The sequence below is a fragment of the Natator depressus genome, chromosome 12, assembly GCF_965152275.1.
Source record: "Natator depressus isolate rNatDep1 chromosome 12, rNatDep2.hap1, whole genome shotgun sequence".
Classification (NCBI taxonomy): domain Eukaryota; kingdom Metazoa; phylum Chordata; order Testudines; family Cheloniidae; genus Natator; species Natator depressus.
Window position 1 is genome coordinate 42208082 of NC_134245.1, and position 21204 is coordinate 42229285.

General features: G+C 41.8%; 1 long non-coding RNA gene across 1 annotated transcript; it reads left to right on the forward strand.

Moving 5' to 3' along the window:
* Nucleotides 1-693: 693 nt before the first annotated feature.
* On the forward strand, nt 694-20817 carry LOC141996730 (uncharacterized). Its single transcript, XR_012641590.1, has 3 exons — nt 694-1031; nt 11325-11395; nt 20708-20817. It is a non-coding gene; the product is annotated as an uncharacterized LOC141996730 (long non-coding RNA).
* Nucleotides 20818-21204: the final 387 nt, after the last annotated feature.

The following is a 21204-nucleotide window of genomic DNA, read 5'->3' on the forward strand; positions in this document are numbered from 1 at the left end:
GACTTGTGGATTCAAATATGGTTTCAGTCACTCACATGTTAAATTAGTTTGTTTTCAGCCTTGTCCCAAATAGTGGATGTCTGGCTACATCCTCCAGTTTGTCATGAGAGAGAGACAGCCCAGCACATATCTGAAGCCAAGTGTATACCAGAGTGAAGGCCTCTCCACAAGACGTCCAGAACTGAAATAGCAGGGGTCCATAAATCAAAACTGAGGCAGAGCTGGAGTGGAGAAGTGTCCCAGGTCTGGAATAGTAGGGTGATGCAAGTCAGGATAGCAGGGGAGTTAGTGGGTGTTGGTCGATTTATTTGCATAACATCTGCCAGCCTCAAGACTGGTTCTAGCCTGCAGCATGTAGTCCTTTACTTCCACATGTACTAAAATTCACCCCCTTTTCTCACTCATATATAAAAGGAACAACATATAGTCTGTTAGTCTTTTATTATTCAGATTATACAGTGCTTTCACAATATAAAATGCTAAGTATTACATTATTATTATTATTTATTAAATTCTTGGTTACATTATCCTAATGCTGGAGCCAGAAGGACACTATACAATGGTGATGCCCTGTCTGTGAGATATGCAGCCATGGGAAGCTTCCTGAAGTTATAAGAGGCCAGACTCAGTCTTTTCTGTCTTGTCTTCTCATTCTCCTAGGATGGGACAATTTTGCCATTGAAAAGAGGAAGCTGGAGAAGTGTAAGAACTTTGAGTCTGTGCTCTTTCCATCAGCTGGACAATAACATGCAGAAGTAATTAATTCATCTCCATTCCATCACCGCTTATCAGACTTCAAAGATATTTTAAATCACAAATGGGACTGTATCAAATATTGTAATAGAAATTCACCAAAAAATCTGGTCTGCAGAAACAGGCCCATTTGATTCCACTGGCTTTCAAGTGTCCTGCGACTCTGGGCCCATTTGACTCCACTGACGCTCACGTGCACCTATCCAGGATTTGTATGAAAAGAAAAAGTCTGAAGGAAAAGTACAAGACATTCAAGTCAACATAAGAGACGGCAACAGGTAGGGACTAAATCCCTCTTCTTCATTTATCTTACAGTAGTTCTTCTATCTCCCTCCTTGAGATTTCCCTAATAACCTCTCCTTCACACCAGCTGACCCTCACTTCTGTTTGTGCTTACTGAAATAGGGATGCTGTCATTAGAATGGCTTCACTGGAATCATAGAGTAGTGTTTTTAATAGAGCAGAATCTGTATTATAGACAGAGAGAAAAGGATAGGGTGGAGGAAAGTGAGAAAAATGGATGATGTGATGGGAGATGTAAGAAATAAAGACAGAGGGGATGGAGTAGAAGGAAGAGAAAGACAAAGAGAATGAAATCTTGTCTATTTATTACAGTTAACTATTATTTATATGGTGTCCAACACGTATTAGGTTCTTTATTGAACAAATAAAAAGATAAGAACATAAGAACGACCATACTGGGTCAGACCAAAGGTCCATCTAGACCAGTATCCTGTCTTCTGACAGTGGCCAATGCCAGGTGCCCCCGAGGGAATGAACAGAACAGGTAATCATCAAGTGATCCATCCCCTGTTGCTCATTCCCAGCTTCTGGCAAACAGAGGCTAGGGACACCATTCCTGCCCATCCTGGCTAATAGCCATTGATTGACCTATCCTCCATGAACTTATCTAGTTCTGTTTTGAACTCTGTTATCATCTTGGCCTTCACAGCATCCTCTGGAAAGGAGTTCCACAGGTTGATTGTGCATTGTGTGAAGAAATACTTCCTTTTGTTTGTTTTAAACTTGCTGCCTATTAATTTCATAGAATCATAGAATCATAGAATATCAGGGTTGGAAGGGACCCCAGAAGGTCATCTAGTCCAACCCCCTGCTCGAAGCAGGACCAATTCCCAGTTAAATCATCCCAGCCAGGGCTTTGTCAAGCCTGACCTTAAAAACCTCTAAGGAAGGAGATTCTACCACCTCCCTAGGTAACGCATTCCAGTGTTTCACCACCCTCTTAGTGAAAAAGTTTTTCCTAATATCCAATCTAAACCTCCCCCATTGCAACTTGAGACCATTACTCCTCGTTCTGTCATCTGCTACCATTGAGAACAGTCTAGAGCCATCCTCTTTGGAACCCCCTTTCAGGTAGTTGAAAGCAGCTATCAAATCCCCCCTCATTCTTCTCTACTGCAGACTAAACAATCCCAGCTCCCTCAGCCTCTCCTCATAAGTCATGTGCTCTAGACCCCTAATCATTTTTGTTGCCCTTCGCTGGACTCTCTCCAATTTATCCACATCCTTCTTGTAGTGTGGGGCCCAAAACTGGACACAGTACTCCAGATGAGGCCTCACCAGTGTCGAATAGAGGGGAACGATCACGTCCCTCGATCTGCTCGCTATGCCCCTACTTATACATCCCAAAATGCCATTGGCCTTCTTGGCAACAAGGGCACACTGCTGACTCATATCCAGCTTCTCGTCCACTGTCACCCCTAGGTCCTTTTCCGCAGAACTGCTGCCTAGCCATTCGGTCCCTAGTCTGTAGCTGTGCATTGGATTCTTCCATCCTAAGTGCAGGACCCTGCACTTATCCTTATTGAACCTCATCAGATTTCTTTTGGCCCAATCCTCCAATTTGTCTAGGTCCTTCTGTATCCTATCCCTCCCCTCCAACGTATCTACCACTCCTCCCAGTTTAGTATCATCCGCAAATTTGCTGAGAGTGCAATCCACACCATCCTCCAGATCATTTATGAAGATATTGAACAAAACCGGCCCCAGGACCGACCCCTGGGGCACTCCACTTGACACCGGCTGCCAACTAGACATGGAGCCATTGATCACTACCCGTTGAGCCCGACAATCTAGCCAGCTTTCTACCCACCTTATAGTGCATTCATCCAGCCCATACTTCCTTAACTTGCTGACAAGAATACTCTGGGAGACCGTGTCAAAAGCTTTGCTAAAGTCAAGAAACAATACATCCACTGCTTTCCCTTCATCCACAGAACCAGTAATCTCATCATAGAAGGCGATTAGATTAGTCAGGCATGACCTTCCCTTGGTGAATCCATGCTGACTGTTCCTGATCACTTTCCTCTCATGTAAGTGCTTCAGGATTGATTCTTTGAGGACCTGCTCCATGATTTTTCCAGGGACTGAGGTGAGGCTGACTGGCCTGTAATTCCCAGGATCCTCCTTCTTCCCTTTTTTAAAGATTGGCACTACATTAGCCTTTTTCCAGTCATCCGGGACTTCCCCCGTTCGCCACGAGTTTTCAAAGATAATGGCCAAGGGCTCTGCAATCACAACCGCCAATTCCTTCAGCACTCTCGGATGCAACTCGTCCGGCCCCATGGACTTGTGCACGTCCAGCTTTTCTAAATAGTCCCTAACCACCTCTATCTCCACAGAGGGCTGGCCATCTCTTCCCCATTCTGTGATGCCCAGCGCAGCAGTCTGGGAGCTGACCTTGTTAGTGAAAACAGAGGCAAAAAAAGCATTGAGTACATTAGCTTTTTCCACATCCTCTGTCACTAGGTTGCCTCCCTCATTCAGTAAGGGGCTCACACTTTCCTTGGCTTTCATGTGGTGACCCCTAGTTCTTGTGTCATGAGAAGTAAATATCACTTCCTTATTTACTTTCTCCACACCAGTCATGATTTTATAGACCTCTATCATATCCCTGTCTTAGTCATCTCTTTTCCAAGCTGAAAAGTCCCAATCTTATTAATCTCTCCTCATATGGAAGCTGGTCCATACCCCTAATCATTTTTGTTGCCCTTTTCTGAACCTCTTCCAATTCCAATATTTCTTTTTTGAGATGGGGCAACCACATCTGCACACAGTATTCAAATGTGGGCATACCATGGATTTATATAGCGGCAATATGATATTTCCGTCTTATTATCTATCCCTTTCTTAATGATTCCCAACATTCCATTCGCTTTTTTGACTGCCACTCACATTGAGTGGATGTTTTCAGAGAACTATCCACAATGACTCCAAGATCTCTTTCTTGAGTGGTGACAGCTAATTTAGACCCCATCATTTTATATGTATAGTTGGGATTATGTTTTCCAATGTGCATTACTTTGTATTGATCAACATCGAATTTCATCTGCCATTTTGTTGCCCAGTCACCCAATTTTCAGAGATCCTTTTGTAGCTCTTTGCAGTCTGCCTGGGACTTAACTATCTTGAGTAGTTTTGTATCATCTGCAAATTTTGCCACCTCACTGTTTACCCCTTTTTCCAGGTCATTTATGAATATGTTGAATAGGACTGGGCCCAGTGCAGACCCCTGGGGGACACCACTATTTACCTCTCTCGATTCTGAAAACTGACCATTTATTCCTACCTTTTGTTTCCTATTTTTTAACCAGTTACCAATCCATGAGAGCACCTTCCCTCTTATCCCGTGACAGCTTACTTTGCTTAAGAGCCTTTGGTGAGGGACCTTGTCAAAGGCTTTCTGAAAATATATGTACACAATGTCCAGTGGATCCCCCTTGTCCACATGCTTGTTGACCCCCTCAAAGAATTCTAGTAGATTGGTGAGGCATGATTTCCCTTTACAAAAACCATGTTGATTCTTCCCCAACAAATTATGTTCATCCATGTATCTGACAATTTTGTTCTTTACTATGGTTTCAGCCCATTTGCCTGGTACTTAAGTCAGGCTTACCTGCCTGTAATTGCTGGGATCACCTCTGGAGCCCTTTTTTAAAATTGGCATCACATTAACTATCCTCCAGTCATTTGGTACAGAAGCTAATTTAAATGATAGGTTACACACCACAGTTAGTAGTTCTGCAATTTCACATTTGAGTTCCTTCACAACTCTTGGGTGAATACCATCTGGTCCTGGTGACGTATTACTGTTTCATTTATGAATTGGTTCCAAAACCTCTTCTAACGACACCTCAATCTGGGACAGTTCCTCAGATTTGTCACCTATAAAGAATGGCTGAGGTTGGGAATCTCCTACACATCCTCAGACGTGAAGACTGATGTAAAGAATTCATTTAGTTTCTCCACAATGGCCTTATCGTCCTTGAGTGCTCCTCTAGCATCTCGATCATTCGGTGGCCCCACAGGTTGTTTAGCAGGCTTCCTGCTTCTGATGTACTTAAAAAGATAAGTTCCCAAACCCAAAAGAGTTTACAAACTAGTTCTAGATGTGACTCAGTGAAAATGACAACCAAGAAGGAGGATTGGACAAGGAAAGATAAAGGTTTGAGCAGCAACAGGTCACTGAGTTACTCATTTTGGTATGCGTACATCCTGATGGTGCCACGAGGTGGCATTTTCTTGCTTTTACATTAACTCATTTCTTGTAAATAACACAGAAGTAGGAGCTTTTCAGGAAGAATCTGAAAGAAAGGGTTGGTCCTGGGGCCGGTTTTGTTCAATATCTTCATAAATGATCTGGAGGATGGTGTGAATTGCACCCTCAGCAAGTTTGCCGATGACACTAAACTGGGAGGAGAGATAGATACGCTGGAGGGTAGGGATAGGATACAGAGGGACCTAGATAAATTAGAGGATTGGGCCAAAAGAAATCTGATGAGGTTCAACAAGGACAAGTGCAGAGTCCTGCACTTAGGATGGAAGACTCCCATGCACCGCTACAGACTAGGGACCGAATGGCTAGGCAGCAGTTCTGCAGAAAAGGACCTAGGGGTTACAGTGGACAAGAAGCTGGATATGAGTCAACAATGTGCCCTTGTTGCCAAGAAGGCTAACGGCGTTTTGGGCTCTATAAGTAGGAGCATTGCCAGCAGATTGAGGGACGTGATCGTTCCCCTCTATTCGACATTGGTGAGGCCTCATCTGGAGTACTGTGTCCAGTTTTGGGCCCCACGTTACAAGAAGGATGTGGAAAAGTTGGAAAGAGTCTAGCGGAGGGCAACAAAAATTATTAGCAGGCTGGAACACATGACTTATGAGGAGAAGCTGAGGGAACTGGGATTCTTTAGTCTGCAGAAGAGAAGAATGAGGGGGCATTTGATAGCTGTTTTCAACTACCTGAAAGGGGGTTCCAAAGAGGATGGATCTAGACTGTTCTCAGTGGTAGCAGATGACAGAACAAGGAGTAATGGTCTCAAGTTGCAGTGGAGAGGTTTAGGTTGGATATTAGGAAAAACTTTTTCACTAGGAGGGTGGTGAAGCACTGGAATGGGTTACCTAGGGAGGTGGTGGAATCTCCGTCCTTAGAGGTTTTTAAGGTCAGGCTTGACAAAGCCCTGGCTGGGATGATTTAGTTGGGGATTGGTCCTGCTTTGAGCAGGGGGTTGGACTAGATGACCTCCTGAGGTCCCTTCCAACCCTGATATTCTATGAAAAGGGTGTTGGGAGTACTCAAGGTGAGAGTTGATCAGGGCATAGAAAAGTCATTTATGCCTAGGCACAAACAGAAAGGGATGTATTTTATTACATTGTAAGAGGAAATGGGAAGATTTAGTAACAGCCTGAATGGGAGGCGAAGAGAATGACCTAGGGGTTCCATATCTTGGTAGCATTGTAGTAGACTAGACAGAAGTGGAGAAGGGAGGAAGTGTAGAGGATTTAGGTGGAAAAATAGAGTTCAATTTTAGGCATGTTGACAATAAGCCATCTAAGAGGAACTGTCAGATGCAAGCTGCAGTGAGAGACTGAATAGAGAGAGACAGGAGAAATAAACCTACTATGCTAACCAGGTCCCCTGATTCAGGTAGAACATGGTTATACTCTAACTCAGTTACAACAGTTCCAGTTCGTAATCTTAAGCCTTAGACATATCCACAGAAGAGGGGGGGGGGACAGAGGATATGAACTAGTGCAAACCAGGTCCACTCTGTAATGAGCACTGTAGACCAGGGAAGCAGTAGCTAGCTGTTCATGTGTGACCATTCTAATTTATTGTTGATCTTATTAAAGCCCAGTTCCACAATAATTTTATGCCCAGGTAAGGGCAGAAAAAGAGCCTGATGCCCTCAAGCAACCCATAAATAGCAGGGTGAAGACAAAGTGTTTATTACTTGGCCTCATGAAGGCCATATAAGTGATCTCTCAAGGGGTGGAGTTGTGTGTCCCAGCTGCTAATACTCCAGCTCAGCTTTATTGCTCAAAACACTATAAACATGGAGATCATTGTAATAGTTGATTTCATCTGACAGAGCATCATATGGTTTTTTCTTCCAATCCTTTTCACATTGAACAGGATCTTTGCCTTCTCTGCCCTTCTTGTCTTTCTTTCACAAGATCTCTTGCAGTATCATTACCAGCAGAAAAACTTCCAGGGCCTATGTCTATATAGCACTCTGGTCTGCAGGCAGCTAGCCAATCCAGCTGCAGTTTTCAATTACAGCCATCATTTGGACTATGGTAGATGACCCTTTCAAATTATAATCAAAATTAAAATTTCTTTTTGTATACATGCACTCATTGTAACACCCATTCATTCTCATCCACTCACACACATGTGGGCACACACTCTCTCCTCTGGAAAATCCATAAGCTTTTCCTAAAGGAATCTATTTTTCAGCTCCTCTGTCACCAGATACCTTCAGTCCTTCTCACTTACATTCTTTAAGAAAGAGAACCAATAATTCTGAAAGCTGATTAAATGTGGAAAAATACATTTGTTCTACTGTAAAGCCAGAAGAGAAAGGTTCAAGTGGAAATTCTGTGTCTGAGCAGGAAAACTACAGAGCACTGTTCTTGTAAGGAACTGTAAGGAGAGTGGTCACTTTAGATAAGCTATTACCAGCAGGAGAGTGGGTTTGGGGGGGGGGGAAGAAAACCTGGATTTGTGCTGGAAATGGCCCAACTTGATTATCATACACATTGTAAGGAGAGTGATCACTTTAGATAAGCTATTGCCAGCAGGAGAGTGGGGTGGGGGGAGGTATTTTTTCATGCTTTGTGTGTATATAATAAGATCTTCTACACTTTCCACAGCATGCATCCGATGAAGTGAGCTGTAGCTCACGAAAGCTTATGCTCAAATAAACTGGTTAGTCTCTAAGGTGCCACTAGTACTCCTTTTCTTTTTGCGAATACAGACTAACACGGCTGTTACTCTGAAACCTGTTCTTGTTAGTAATTTATAGTCTCAAAGTATGTGTAAACCAACAAGAGTTCTCCCCCATTGACTCTAGTCCTAGTCACTCATTGACTCCTCCCTAGTCACATTCTGCCACCTTTTTCCCCAGTATGTCATAGGAGAGCTACAGTGGGACACCTTGTTTCAGGGAAGAATTGTAACTTTCATTTACCAAAAAAATGGTTCTTCATTGTGAAAAAAACCCTTTCTTGTTATGAATCTGTGCCACACAATTTGAGACTGCACATAGATAGCCAGAAACAGTAGCTCAGAGAGGGGTGAACTGTGCCATTGGGGTGCTAAGTTGGAAGCTTTGTGTTGACAGTTTAAATGGCAACACAGCTAATTATTCCTTGCTAAGACATAGATATATGTAGAATGGGTGATGTGGTATAAAGGTTCTATCACTATGACTTTGGGATGGCCTCATTATTTACAAGTGGTGACACTACAAGTGAATTATGCAGGTTACCCCAAGTGTTTGCTGATAAAACCTTAATATCATATAATTGTGTCCTGTATAAAACATATGTTATAGAAAAGCAATTTTAGGAAGGTTTAGAGTTTTATAGATTTTATTGGAACTATTTTTTTTTTGTATCCCTCTTCTTGTAAACCCAGGTGCCTTTGTTACCATGAATCCAATTGCACAAGACAAGAGGGATCCATAAAACAGTTTGAGGCTTCCAGTTTGAGGGACCCATAAAAATGTCTCAAAATGACATAAAATAGCTTTCATAACTAAAACATCACATTTAAAGTCAAGAAATCTCAGCCTCTTCCAGGCTAGAAGCAGCTTCTGGGTCTCCATGGAAAGCTGCAAGTCTTCTCTTTTTAGTGGGATAAAGTTCCTTTTTCTAATTCTACAGTCTTGCAGGATATTGGGTTTTAACATCCATTATATTTTTATGTATAGAAAAGCTGCCCCTAGCCTGGCCTGGGATAATTTGGGAGGAAATTCCTCTTTCGTGGAGGAGGAAAACACTTCTCTGCCAGGTTGATTTAATTTTTATTCTCAGCCATTTGAATCTGTTGAGAGGTTTCAATTGTTAAAATAAGTCTTGAATAAGTAAGTGAGAGTGGTTAAAGGTGCAAGATAACATTATATATATATATATATATATTATCAATCACGTGGTTCTGCAATTTGTCATATAGCTATCATCTCCATCCATATTGTTTGCATATCTGTATATAAGCATTTAGAAAACATGAATGGAATTTACAAAAATGTAGGGCTGTCGATTAATTGCAGTTAACTCAACTCAAAACAATCACAATTAAAAATTAATCACGATTAATGGCAGTTTTATTCACACTGTTAAACAATAGAATACCAACTGAAATTTATTAAATGTTTTTGGATGTTTTTCTACATTTTTAAATATATTGATTTTAATTACAACACAGAATACAAAATGTACAGTGCTCACTTTATATTATTTTTATTACAAATATTGCACTGTAAAAACAAAAGAAATAGTATTTTACACTACAGTACTTGTATGAGGTGAATTGAAATCTCTTTATCATGAAAGTGTAACTTACAAATGTAGGTTTTTTTCGTTACATAACTGCACTCAAAAATAAAACAATTGAAAACTTTAGCGCCTACAAGTCCACACAGTCCTACTTCTTGTTCAGCCAATCACTAAAACAAACAAGTTTGTTTACATTTACGGGAGATAATGCTGCCCTCCTCTTATTTACAATGTCACAAGAAAGTGAAAAAACACATTCGCATGGCACTTCTGTAGCCGGCATTGCAAGGTATTTACATGCCAGATATGCTAAACATTCGTACGCCCCTTTGTGCTTCAGCCACCATTTCAGAGGACGTGTCCATGCTGATGACACTCATTAAAAATGTGTTAATTAAATTTGTGACTCAACTCCTTGGGGCAGACTTGTATGTCTTCTGCTCTGTTTTATTCTCATTCTGCCCTATATTTCATGTTATAGCAGTCTCGGATGATGACCCAGCACATGTTCGTTTTAAGAACACTTTCACAGCAGATTTGACAAAACTCCAAGAAGGTACCAATGTGAGATTTCTAAAGATAGCTACAGCACTCGACCCAACATTTAAAAATCTAAAGTGCCTTCTAAAATCTGAGAGGGACGAGGTGTGGAGCATGCTTTTAGAAGTCTTAAAAGAGCAACACTCTGATGCAGAAACTACAGACCCAAACCACCAAAAAAGAAAATCAACCTTCTGCTGGTGGCATCTGACTTAAATGATGAAAATTAACATGCATCGGTCTGCGCTGCTCTGGATCGCTATTGAGCAGAATCCATCATCAGCATGGACGCATGTCCTGTGCAACGGTGGCTGAAGCATGAAGGGACATATGAATCTTTAGTGCATCTGGCACGTAAATATCTTGCAATGCCAGCTACAACAATGCTATGCGAATGCCTGTTCTCACTTTTAGGTGACATTGTGAACAAGAAGTGGGCAGCATTATCTCCTGCAAATGTAAACAAACTTGTTTGCCTGAGCAATTGGCTGAACAAGAAATAGGACTGAGTGAACTTGTAGGGTCTAAAGTTTCACATTGTTTTATTTTTGAATGCAGTTATTTTTTGTTCATAATTCTACTTTCATGATAAAGTGATTGCACTACAGTACTTGTCCGAGGTGAATTGAAAAATACTGTTTCTTTTGTTTATTACAGTGGAGGTATTTGTAATAAAAAAATTTCAAAATGTAGAAGACACCCAGAAATATTTTAAATAAATGGTATTCTATTATTAACAGCATGATTAATTGCAATTAATTTTTTTAATTGCTTGACAGCCCTACAAAGATGTTATTGAATTAAGCCTCACAATTCCCCTCTGCTTCTCCTGGTCCTCCTCCAAGGTCAACTAGAATTATTGTCTGTATTGTACAGAAACTTAGGGCAGGTCACACTTAATACACTGCGATTGATACAGCTGCACTTAGCAGCAAAGACACTACTACATCAATGGGATAGCTTCCCTCGTTGGTGTAGTTATTCCACCTCCCCAAGAGGCAAAAGCTATGACAATGGGAGAAGCTCTCCTATCTAATAGCGCTATCTGCATGGTGGTTTAGGTCAGTTTAACTACCTTACTATGGGGGGTGGATTTTTCTCACCCCTGCGCAACGTAGTTATACCAAAATAGGTCTGTAATGTAGACCTGGACTTGTACAAAGTCTGTCTGGCTGTGTCTCTGTTTTAGGCATTTGTAACTTACCTGTCGACATTGTATCTTGGTGCTGCAGGCCAGACAGTGAATCTGAGGCAGAGCTGGGAATAGGACCTACAAGTCCTGACTCCAAGTCTTGTGGCTAAGGTACAAAATCATTTTTCCTTCTGAAACCATGCTCATTAATATCTTCTTAAATGATTTTGCACACAGTTGGCTCCTTCCACTGACCAGATGTGTTCAAAACCAGCTTTGGAAAGAGAGATGTTTGGACTGTGCTTTAGTGGAGTGATGATGGGACAGGGCTTTTCTTTTTCTTTCTGGCTGCAGGGCATGATCCCCTCCCCCACATCTGAGGAAACAACAGTTAGCAGAAAACTATCGAGAAGGCTCATTAGGAAACACTAGCATGACATTAGCAGGAGAACCCTGCTAAGAAATGCAGTGGATAAAGGAACGTCTTATCTATGAGCATAAACATTAGGCTTCTCTTCTGTTAGCCATGAATTACAGAATTCTCTGCCATATCTCAGACACCTTTTATATTTTCTTCACATTTGGCTGCAACTTTCTTCTGTCAAGGACTGAGTGGTCTCACATTTACAACCCCCTGAGACCTTTGTTGTTGGCCAATTTCATTACTACTTTATTAATATAGAAGTTTTACCAGAAGCACCAACAGGAATTGGCCCCCACTGTGCTAAGACCTATACAGTTACACACAAAGACATGATCCCTGCCCCAAATTGCTTCCAGGATAAGACAGTGATATTTCACTGCCAGAAGGAGGAGGATACACTACAATTCATACAATGTTTCTAAAAACAGATATTTGATTTTGTTGTTGTAAATTGATGAAGAGTTGATTCCCCCTCCTCCCCCACATCATTAATTGTCTAATTTCATTTAAGCTGATTTATCATTTAGATTGTAGTAATACCCAAAATGTGCTTAGTGTTTTCCAGACAGAGGAAGATATGGGCCCTGCTACAAACAGTGAACAATCTAAAAACACAAAAGCCTTGTCAACATAGAGAGTTAGTAAACAACAAGCTAGGGTGTAAATCCACAGCACGCAAGCCTGCTGCACATTAACTGTCCATGTGGACTGTGCTACCGTGCACTAAAAGTTTCCTACTGCACTTTTACCTACTGCTGTTTGAAACCTCAGTAGGTAAAAGCACACTAGGGGTATGTCTCCACTGCAATTAGACATCTGCAGCTGCCCTGTGCCTCCTGATTCAGGCTTGTGGGGCTTGGGATAAGGGTGTAGACATTTGAGCCCAGGTTCTGGGATCCTGCAAGTTGGGAAGGTCCCACAATTCAGGCTGCAGCCCAAGCCAGAATGTCTACACCACAGTTAAACAGTACCCTAGCCCAATCCCCACCAGCCTGAGTCAGCTGGCATGGGCCAGCTGCAGGTGTCTAATTGCAGTGTAGACACACCTGAAGGAACTTTTAGTGTGCAGTAACAGGGTTCCCACAGACAGCTAATGTGCAGCAGGTTAGTATGCTGTAGATTTAGTAACTCTCTATCTAGACAAGCCCTAAGGCAGAAAGTGATACAACAAACAAGAAAGGGTATCAGAGGATGAAAACCATGGAATTAATAAGTCATGGCCTATTGTTTTGGGGAGTTGTTTTGTTTTAAGTTATACAAGCAGTACTCCCTCTCACAAATCAGCCCACTTATCTCCCTTCCACACCAATTGCCACCTTTAATTCCAGTCTTTAATTCTCCCTCTTTCCAGTTCAACTCCCTCCCTCCATATCAGTGAGCAGTTCACTCATGAGACAAATAAACAAAATAGCCAAGTAGAAAATTAGAGACACAAGGTGGGTGAGGTAATATCTTTTATTCAACCAACATCTGTTGACCAACACAGCATACAACAATGGAAGGTAACAAATTTTGCCATCTGAAATGGAAACACCACAACATGAAGAAAGAGGAAGCAAAACTTAACAGTGACACCTACTTCCTGAGCAAATGCCAGAAACAAAACATCTTCCCCAGAGGTCTCACCGCCTGTAGCCCTCAGACTGCTACATACAACTCCAAGTGTGCTCAACAGCTCTGCAGACGGACTTCCGAAAACCAAGGAACCACTTACTACACCTCACGGACTCCGGAAGGGACTACCTCAGACAAGAAATCATCGTATGCTTCTATACACAGGAAGAAAAAAAAATCAGGAAACATACCTGGAAATCATGCAAGAAACCCAAAACAACAACAACAACAAAACCCCACCTGATGTCACCCATCCAACACAAAAACAAGATGTGGAGAATACCAGTTGGTCCAATAAAAGTTATTACCCCAACCTCACCCTCCTTGTCCCACTAATATCCTGGGACCAATAGGGCTAAAACAACACTGCATACAACAATATAAGTAGAAGATTAGTTTGCTAATTTCTTGTAGATATTGCAGAAACAAAAGGTCTGGAGGAAGAATTTAAACATCTGTGTGGGCAGCTCAGGAAGAGTGGTGCATGTATGGGGGAACCAAGGAAGTTAGGATGGGAGTGAGCACTTCCCGAGGACCCCACTCAGTCAGGCTCCATGCAGAAAGCATCTGTTGCTGCTTTAAAACTTTGAGTGTTTCTCTTTTTTCCCCTCACACACCAGCTCTAAGTGGTAAATGTGCCTGTTAAAGTGCTAATGTCCTGCAAGTGGAATCCCACCTCCAAGTGTATTAGGATAATGAGTTCACACCTAACTAATGGAGACTTAATAGACTCACTAATGGGCCACCTTTTCCCCAACAGTTTATGACCCCTTAGGATGGCAGTTGTTAAGGGAGGAAAAGGTTGAAAGATGAGCTCTGTCCTGCAGCCTATGCAGCCAGCTCTCTTTGGGTCTCTAGCCTCCTTGACTTGCTCTGGCTCTTAAGGCAGTTTCCAGGGCCACACTCTCTCTACCTTTCTGGAGGCAAAGTAAACAGTTTGAGGCTCCTGTGTCTTTATTAAACATTTCCCTTTAACTGCATACTTTGGCTCTGTGCCCAACTACAGGGGGAAAGCTTCCACAGAGCAGCACAAACCCAGAGCCCTGTCACATGGTTCCCAGGATAAATACCCTTTGAAAAATTGAAAAATCAAGCACCTGTTAGAGGCTCCTCCCTTAGTTGATACCTGCAGGGGGTTTCTCAGCTCTCAAGGGCCAGGCAAAGAGACTCCTAGGAAGTCCTCTTGATTTCTTGTGTCAGTGATCCTCAACATAGGTTTGGAGAAAAGAATAGAGAGGAGGGACTACGGCAGCCATTATGCATTGGAGAGAGATGACTGAACCCACCTAGTTCCAAATGGTAACAGCTGGAGATAGGGATCCAATCTGGCAGGGGAGAGGGGCAATTTACCTAATATAGCTAAATTTATAAACTGATGTCAGGGGGAAAGAGGGGCATGATAGATATGAAAGGGGATTAATCCAAAAGTAATTGTAGATAAAGAGCCCAAAAAATTTCTTAAATCCACAGCAGCAAGGGCATTTATGCTAGTACTTATGGTGCCTATGCACCCCCATCCACAATTGACAAGCAATTTTATTGGGTCTCAAAGTCCCATTTAACTTAGGGTCTGTTCACACTTCAAGTATAACTGCGTGCTAGTACAGCTGTTGGTCATGGTCTAACATGACTTTTCCTTGCTAGTGTAGTTGGGACAACCTGGTTCTTTAGCTGTGCTAGGGAACAGTGTTACAGACTAGGTATTGATCCAGGAAAAGCGTGAAGGGAGAGAGAATGTGCAGGAATGTGTAGGAAGAAAAGGGGGAGAGAATCGTCAGGAATGGGGTGGAGGAAGGAGAGAATGAATGCAGAAATGCATAGGAGGAGGAAGAGAGTGTGTGTGTGTGAGAGAGAGAGAGTCTCCAGCCAGCCAAGCAGAGAGGGAGGGAACACGTATGAGAGACACAATGATGTCAGCATTTCCTTGTGGATTGGTCATGTGGTGCTTGCCAGGTAAACAGTCTAGAAATAGATGAGAGGAAGGCAGCGTACAGCGTGTAGAGCAGGGCCAGAGGAGCTCAGGCTCCTTCACCCTTTCCTTTCCTTTCCTTTCCTTTCCTTTCCGCTGCATCTTACACAAACAGCTTTCCATGGCTCTAGCAAGATTCTCCAGAGTAGAATTACCAAAAAAACAAACTGAGAAATAAAAGACTTAAGATTGATTTAAGATCTTAAATATTTAATGATCATTTTGATTTGAAAACACTGACAAATCAAAGGAGGTAGATTTTGTTACTTTACAAGACCTTGGTTACAGCACATCCATTTCAGCCCCTCTTGCACTGGAAGGGTTATAGTACCCTGAAGAGGAGACAGCCAGGGGAGCTGGGAAGGTTCTGATTTAGGAAAACATGATGATGATGATGATGATTCTTTTCAGCTAGGGAAGAGAAAACTGTAAGAGGACTCAGTGGAAAAGATTCCAGCTGCTGAAGGGACCTGTTAAAGTGGAAGGAAATAAATTGTTCTCAGAGCTGGGAGGGTGAACCTCAGGGAACAACTTAAGATGTGAGAATTTATAGCAAACATGAATTTTATTTAATGAGTTACTTCATGACATGTATCTAGCAAGTGAGGTCACAGCAGATTATGCATATGAAGCTCAGTGAAACCCCAAGAACAGTCTCCTCTTCAGTGTAACATTTACCTCCTTCTCTTCATTCAAATCCCTCCTTGAAACTGGCTCCTGCTGTGGTGCCTTTCAATGTCACCCGCCACTTACAGTATTAACCACAGCAAGGAGCTGCCCATGCTGCTTGGAGACTGCACTGTTGAACCCCTGGGTACGAACTTTACACTGTCCGGAGGGGGTGGACTGGCCACTTGAGAGCCTGGGCTCTAAAGGTCCTGTGTGTCCTCAGTTCCACTTGATTTTAGTGGAAGAAAAAGATGCTCAGCACCTTGCCATTAGATTATCAGTTGGTGGGGGCCAGGGACCGTATCTTCTCCAAGCGTTACAGAGTATCCTGCACGGCGCTGGGGCCCAGTAATTATATGTAAACCATTTTAGAGTGGCAGAGGGAAACTGAAAGACTCGAGAGCTGGGGGAAGGTTAAACCGGAGACAGTTTGATGACTAGGTGTTCTTTTCCTGCCCAGCAATTTCTCTTACCCTACAAACCCCCTCACAAAACAAAGCTTATATAGAGAGCATGCCCCTTAAATGCCTTGTATGCTGAATGTGGAGATTAGTGGTAATTTTACAAGGCCTCAAAGTTGGACTGCAGGGTGCAGCACTCCCTTGAAAGGGAACAGCAGACACTTCCCTTGGAAGCAAGTTTCCCCTTTACAGCAGTTTATAGCTGAAGCAGTGTCAGATTGTGGCAGAAATACACTGTCTGCCTCTGGGTTGAAAGATGGATACTTGATACCTCTCTCTGTTGCTGAAACACATCACCCAGACAAGACTCCCAGATCCTAGTATAGTTATTTTTTGAAGCATTATGTAATTGGATTGCATGGTCAGGAGTGCTTCCTTAACAAGCCTTTCAGCAAGCCCTTTGCGTCTGCCTCAGCCAATCCTCAACTCTTACACACTTACTCACACACTCAGTTTAGAGTAAACTTGCTGCAAAATACAGTTAGGAAACAGATGAAACCAAAAAGAAAAGGAGGACTTGTGGCACCTTAGAGACTAACCAATTTATTTGAGCATAAGCTTTCGTGAGCTACAGCTCACTTCATCGGATGCATACTGTGGAAAGTATAGAAGATCTTTTTCAAAGCATGAAAAAATGGGTGTTTACCACTACAAAAGGTTTTCTCTCCCCCCACCCCACTCTCCTGCTGGTAATAGCTTATCTAAAGTGATCACTCTCCTTACAATGTGTATGATAATCAAGTTGGGCCATTTCCAGCACAAATCCAGGTTTTCTCCCCCCCCCCCCCGACCCCACACACACAAACCCACTCTCCTTTGGTATGAAACCAAGGCACTGAACAGATAATCTACTCCCCTCACTATCTGGTATTTCTGGAGGGTGATACTCAGAGCACAGTCCAGTGTCTTACTCTGCAAAAACAAAACCAAAAAATGGAGGGGTGGGGAAGGGGGGCGCCGAGGACAGACAGCTAGCAGTAGCTTTCTGAACTGAAAGAGACCACTAATCCTAACCCTTTACCCTCCCTGAGGTGAATGTCTTTAAAAGAAAGATTGCCATTGGTCGTATCTGTTGCATTCAAACAGGGCAAACGGGGTTTTGATTTCTATTTTCCTGTCATCTCATCACCACTCATAGGAGCATAGATTTTGCCATACCATATCAGACCATTGGTTCATCAAGTCAGGTATCCTGCCCCTGGCCCATGCCTGATGCCTCAGAGAAAGGTGTAAAATCCCCATAGGATATTTAGCCAATTATGCAATACAGTACAAAGTGGGTGGAGCAGGAGGGGAAAATCCTTACTGATCTCTGTCTTTTATTCCTGTTCTATACAGTTTTATAAGTCTTTTACCACTACTGTCAATATATTGGTTATGACTCTGCTGAGTCATTCCATCCTGTTTGTGAGGGACAACTGACTAGTGGCAGCAGTTACAGAAGCAATGATATATATATATATATATATATAATTTCTTTTTTTTAAGTGTGAGCTTTTGCTGGGACCAGAGGATTCAACTGGGACTGTGCCAAGAGATACACTCTGGTGGGCAGTAGTTCAACTAGATGCAGAATACTACAAACCTACTAGTCTCCTATTGCAGAAAGCAGAAAAATATCACCCCCAATTCTCCATGAATACTTCTATCCCTGTCTGAATCCAAATCAAAATTGTTTCCTAATTTCCAAAATGCACCCTGGTTACAGTCTTGGCCTTTTCTCCCTGTGGCTCTCAACTGTTGGTGAGGAGTTAAAATTTTTGTTTGCACTTAATTGATGATTGACTCTCCCGATGAAGTGAGCTGTAGCTCACGAAAGCTTATGCTCAAATGAATTTGTTAGTCTCTAAGGTGCCACAAGTACTCCTTTTCTTTTTGCGAATACAGACTAACACGGCTGCTACTCTGAAATCTCCCTAGAAATGTTTTTGACACTATGTAAGAAGAATGCTTTAGAAAAACTATCAAACTAATGTTATTTCTAGGGCTGTCAAGCAATTAAAAAAATTAATTACGCTGTTAACAGTAAGAGAATACCATTTATTCAAATATTTGTGGATGTTTTCTACATTTTCAAATATATTGATTTCAATTACAAAAAAGAATACAACGTATACAGCACTCACTTTATATTTATTTTTATTACAAATATTTGCACTGTAAAAACCAAAAGAAATAGTATTTTTCAATTCACCTAATTCAATTACTATAGTGCAATCTCTTTATCATGAAAGTTGAATTTACCAATTTAGAATTATGTAGAAAAAATAACTGCATTCAAATATAAAACAATGTAAAACTTTAGAGCCTACAACTCCACTCAGTCCTACTTCTTGTCCAGCCAATCGCTCAAACACGTTTGTTTACATTTTCAGGAAATAATGTTGATTGCTTCTTGTTTACAATGTCACCTGAAAGTGAGAACAGGGGAGTTCGCATGGCACAGTTCTAGCCGGTTCTCAAGATATTTACGTGCCAGATGCAGTAAAGATTCGTATGTCCCTTCATGCTTCAACCACCATTCCAGAGGACATGCGTCCATGTGACAGGTTCTGCTCACTAACAGTCCAAAGCAGTGCAAACTGACGGATGTTCATTTTCATCATCTGTGTCAGATGCCACCAGCAGAAGGTTGATTGTCTTTTTTGGTGGCTCAGGTTCTGTAGTTTCCCACCCCGAGATCAGTCACAAATTTAATTAATGTGTTATTTTTTTAATGAGCATTGTCAGCATAGAAGCATGTCCTCTGGAATAGTGGTTGAAGTATGAAGGGACATATGAATCTTTAGCACATCTGGCACGTAAATATCTTGCAATACCGGCTACAAAAGTGCCATGCGAACACCTGTTCTCACTGTCAGGTGATGTAAATAAGAAGCAGGCCACATTATCTCCCGTAAATGTAAACAAACTTGTTTGTCTTAGCAATGGGCTGAACAAGAAGTAGGACTGAATGGACTTGTAGGCTCTAAAGTTTTACATTGTTTTTGAGTACAGTTATGTAGCAAAAAAAAATCTACACGTGTAAGGTGCACTTTCATGATAGAGATCGCATTACAGTATTTGTATGAGCTGAATTGAAAAATACTATTTCTTTTATCATTTTTACAGTGCAAATATTTGTAATGAAAAATAATATAAAGTGAGCACTGCACACTTTGTATTCTGTCTTGTAATTAAAATCAATATAATTGAAAATGTAGAAAAACATCCACAACTATTTAATACATTTCAATTGATATTCTATTGTTTAACAGTGAGATTAAAACTGCGATCAATCAATTTTTTAATCGTGATTACTTTTTTTGAGTTAATCGCGTGAGTTAACTGTGATTAATCGACAGCCCTAGTTATTTCCTTTTTTTGGTGGAAAAAGTTGATGGGGACAAAAAGTTGAAATGTACGTAGTAAGTTCCTGACAATACAGACCTAGATACAGCATTCATGAGGAATTCTGTACACATGCTTGGTCTTTTCATATTATGCCAGTTTGTCCTTTCATGGTCCTAAAATGTCCCTGCACATGGTCTGGCTGGTGAGAAACATTTTTCCATAGCTCCTTCCTCACTTGAGCAGTTGGAAACCTTGACTGTGGATTCAGCTCTTGGTTAGATTATTGTGATGCTGCTTCTCTTTTTTCTAGTCACTGAGGCACTTATATAGAGCTTCTAATTTTTGCCTTATATTAACTGAAATGCATAGGCTGAAAATAAGACCACATGTTGTTGGGCCTGATGAAGGAATTACTGGGTAAAATTCTATGACCTGTGTTACACAGGAGGGCAGAATAGATCACCACAGTGGTCCATTTTAGACTTAAAATCTGTAAGATTGTTTTCAGATGAGGACAAAATCTTAACTCTTATACCAGAGCCTCACACTGTTTTTACCTTGAGTAACAATGACAGGCAGATAAGACTGACAGACAGCTTGGAGGACAAGCATAGAAAACATACCCTCAAAACGCCAAAAAAGAAGTTTCTCCACTATTTTAACAAATGCCAAAAGCGAGAGGCTGTATATACAGATAGCGGGTGGATGAGGAGGAGAGGCTACAGTGAACACAACACAGTTCAAGTTGGCAAAGAGCCCTTTCCTGAAGAATGTGCGTTTAACCTTTAGCATTCAAGTGTCTGGGCTTAAGTGTCGTTATGAGCAATACTTTCCTCTAGCACAGCCTCCCCTGACTGTGGGAAGAGGGTTTTGTAGAAGCCCACCATCTTTACCCTTTCTTCTTCTAGAAGATAAAAAAAATATTTCAGCCACCTCTATCCCTTTTAATGCCAAATACAAATGTACTTTCAATGGAAGCTGCTGACATGCTATTTATTTCTAACAAAACCCAGGTGCCGTAGCGTTTGCAGATGGGATGCTCTTTGGTCCGGCTCAGTCCCTTTGCCAGTGGAAAGTGCTGCGATGGTCTGACAGAACAGACTCTTTGCAGATCAGTAATCTGTGATTGGAGAACACAACCTTTAGCCAAACTAATGCTTATGGTTTGAATCAAAGGGTTGGGATTGGATGCAGCTGCTCACAACTGAGTTCTCTGCAGTCTTGGCCTCGCACTATGGAATTCTGAAACAGGTGGCAGCAGGTAGCTGGTGGAACCTTTTTGGGGGGAGTGGGGTGGGGAGAAAGGAAGGATGGGAGAGGGGCTACTAGTGACTGGCCTGTGCAGGAAACAATACAAAATGGGAAACATTTGGCCAGTTTCTCTGCCTCTCTAGCACAGCAACACTCAATTTCACCTTTTGGTGAACACAATGCATGAAATGTTAGAGAGACAGCAACAGACAAACATCAGACCCTGCTGCAAATGGACAGGCTAGAAATGCCCCCAAAT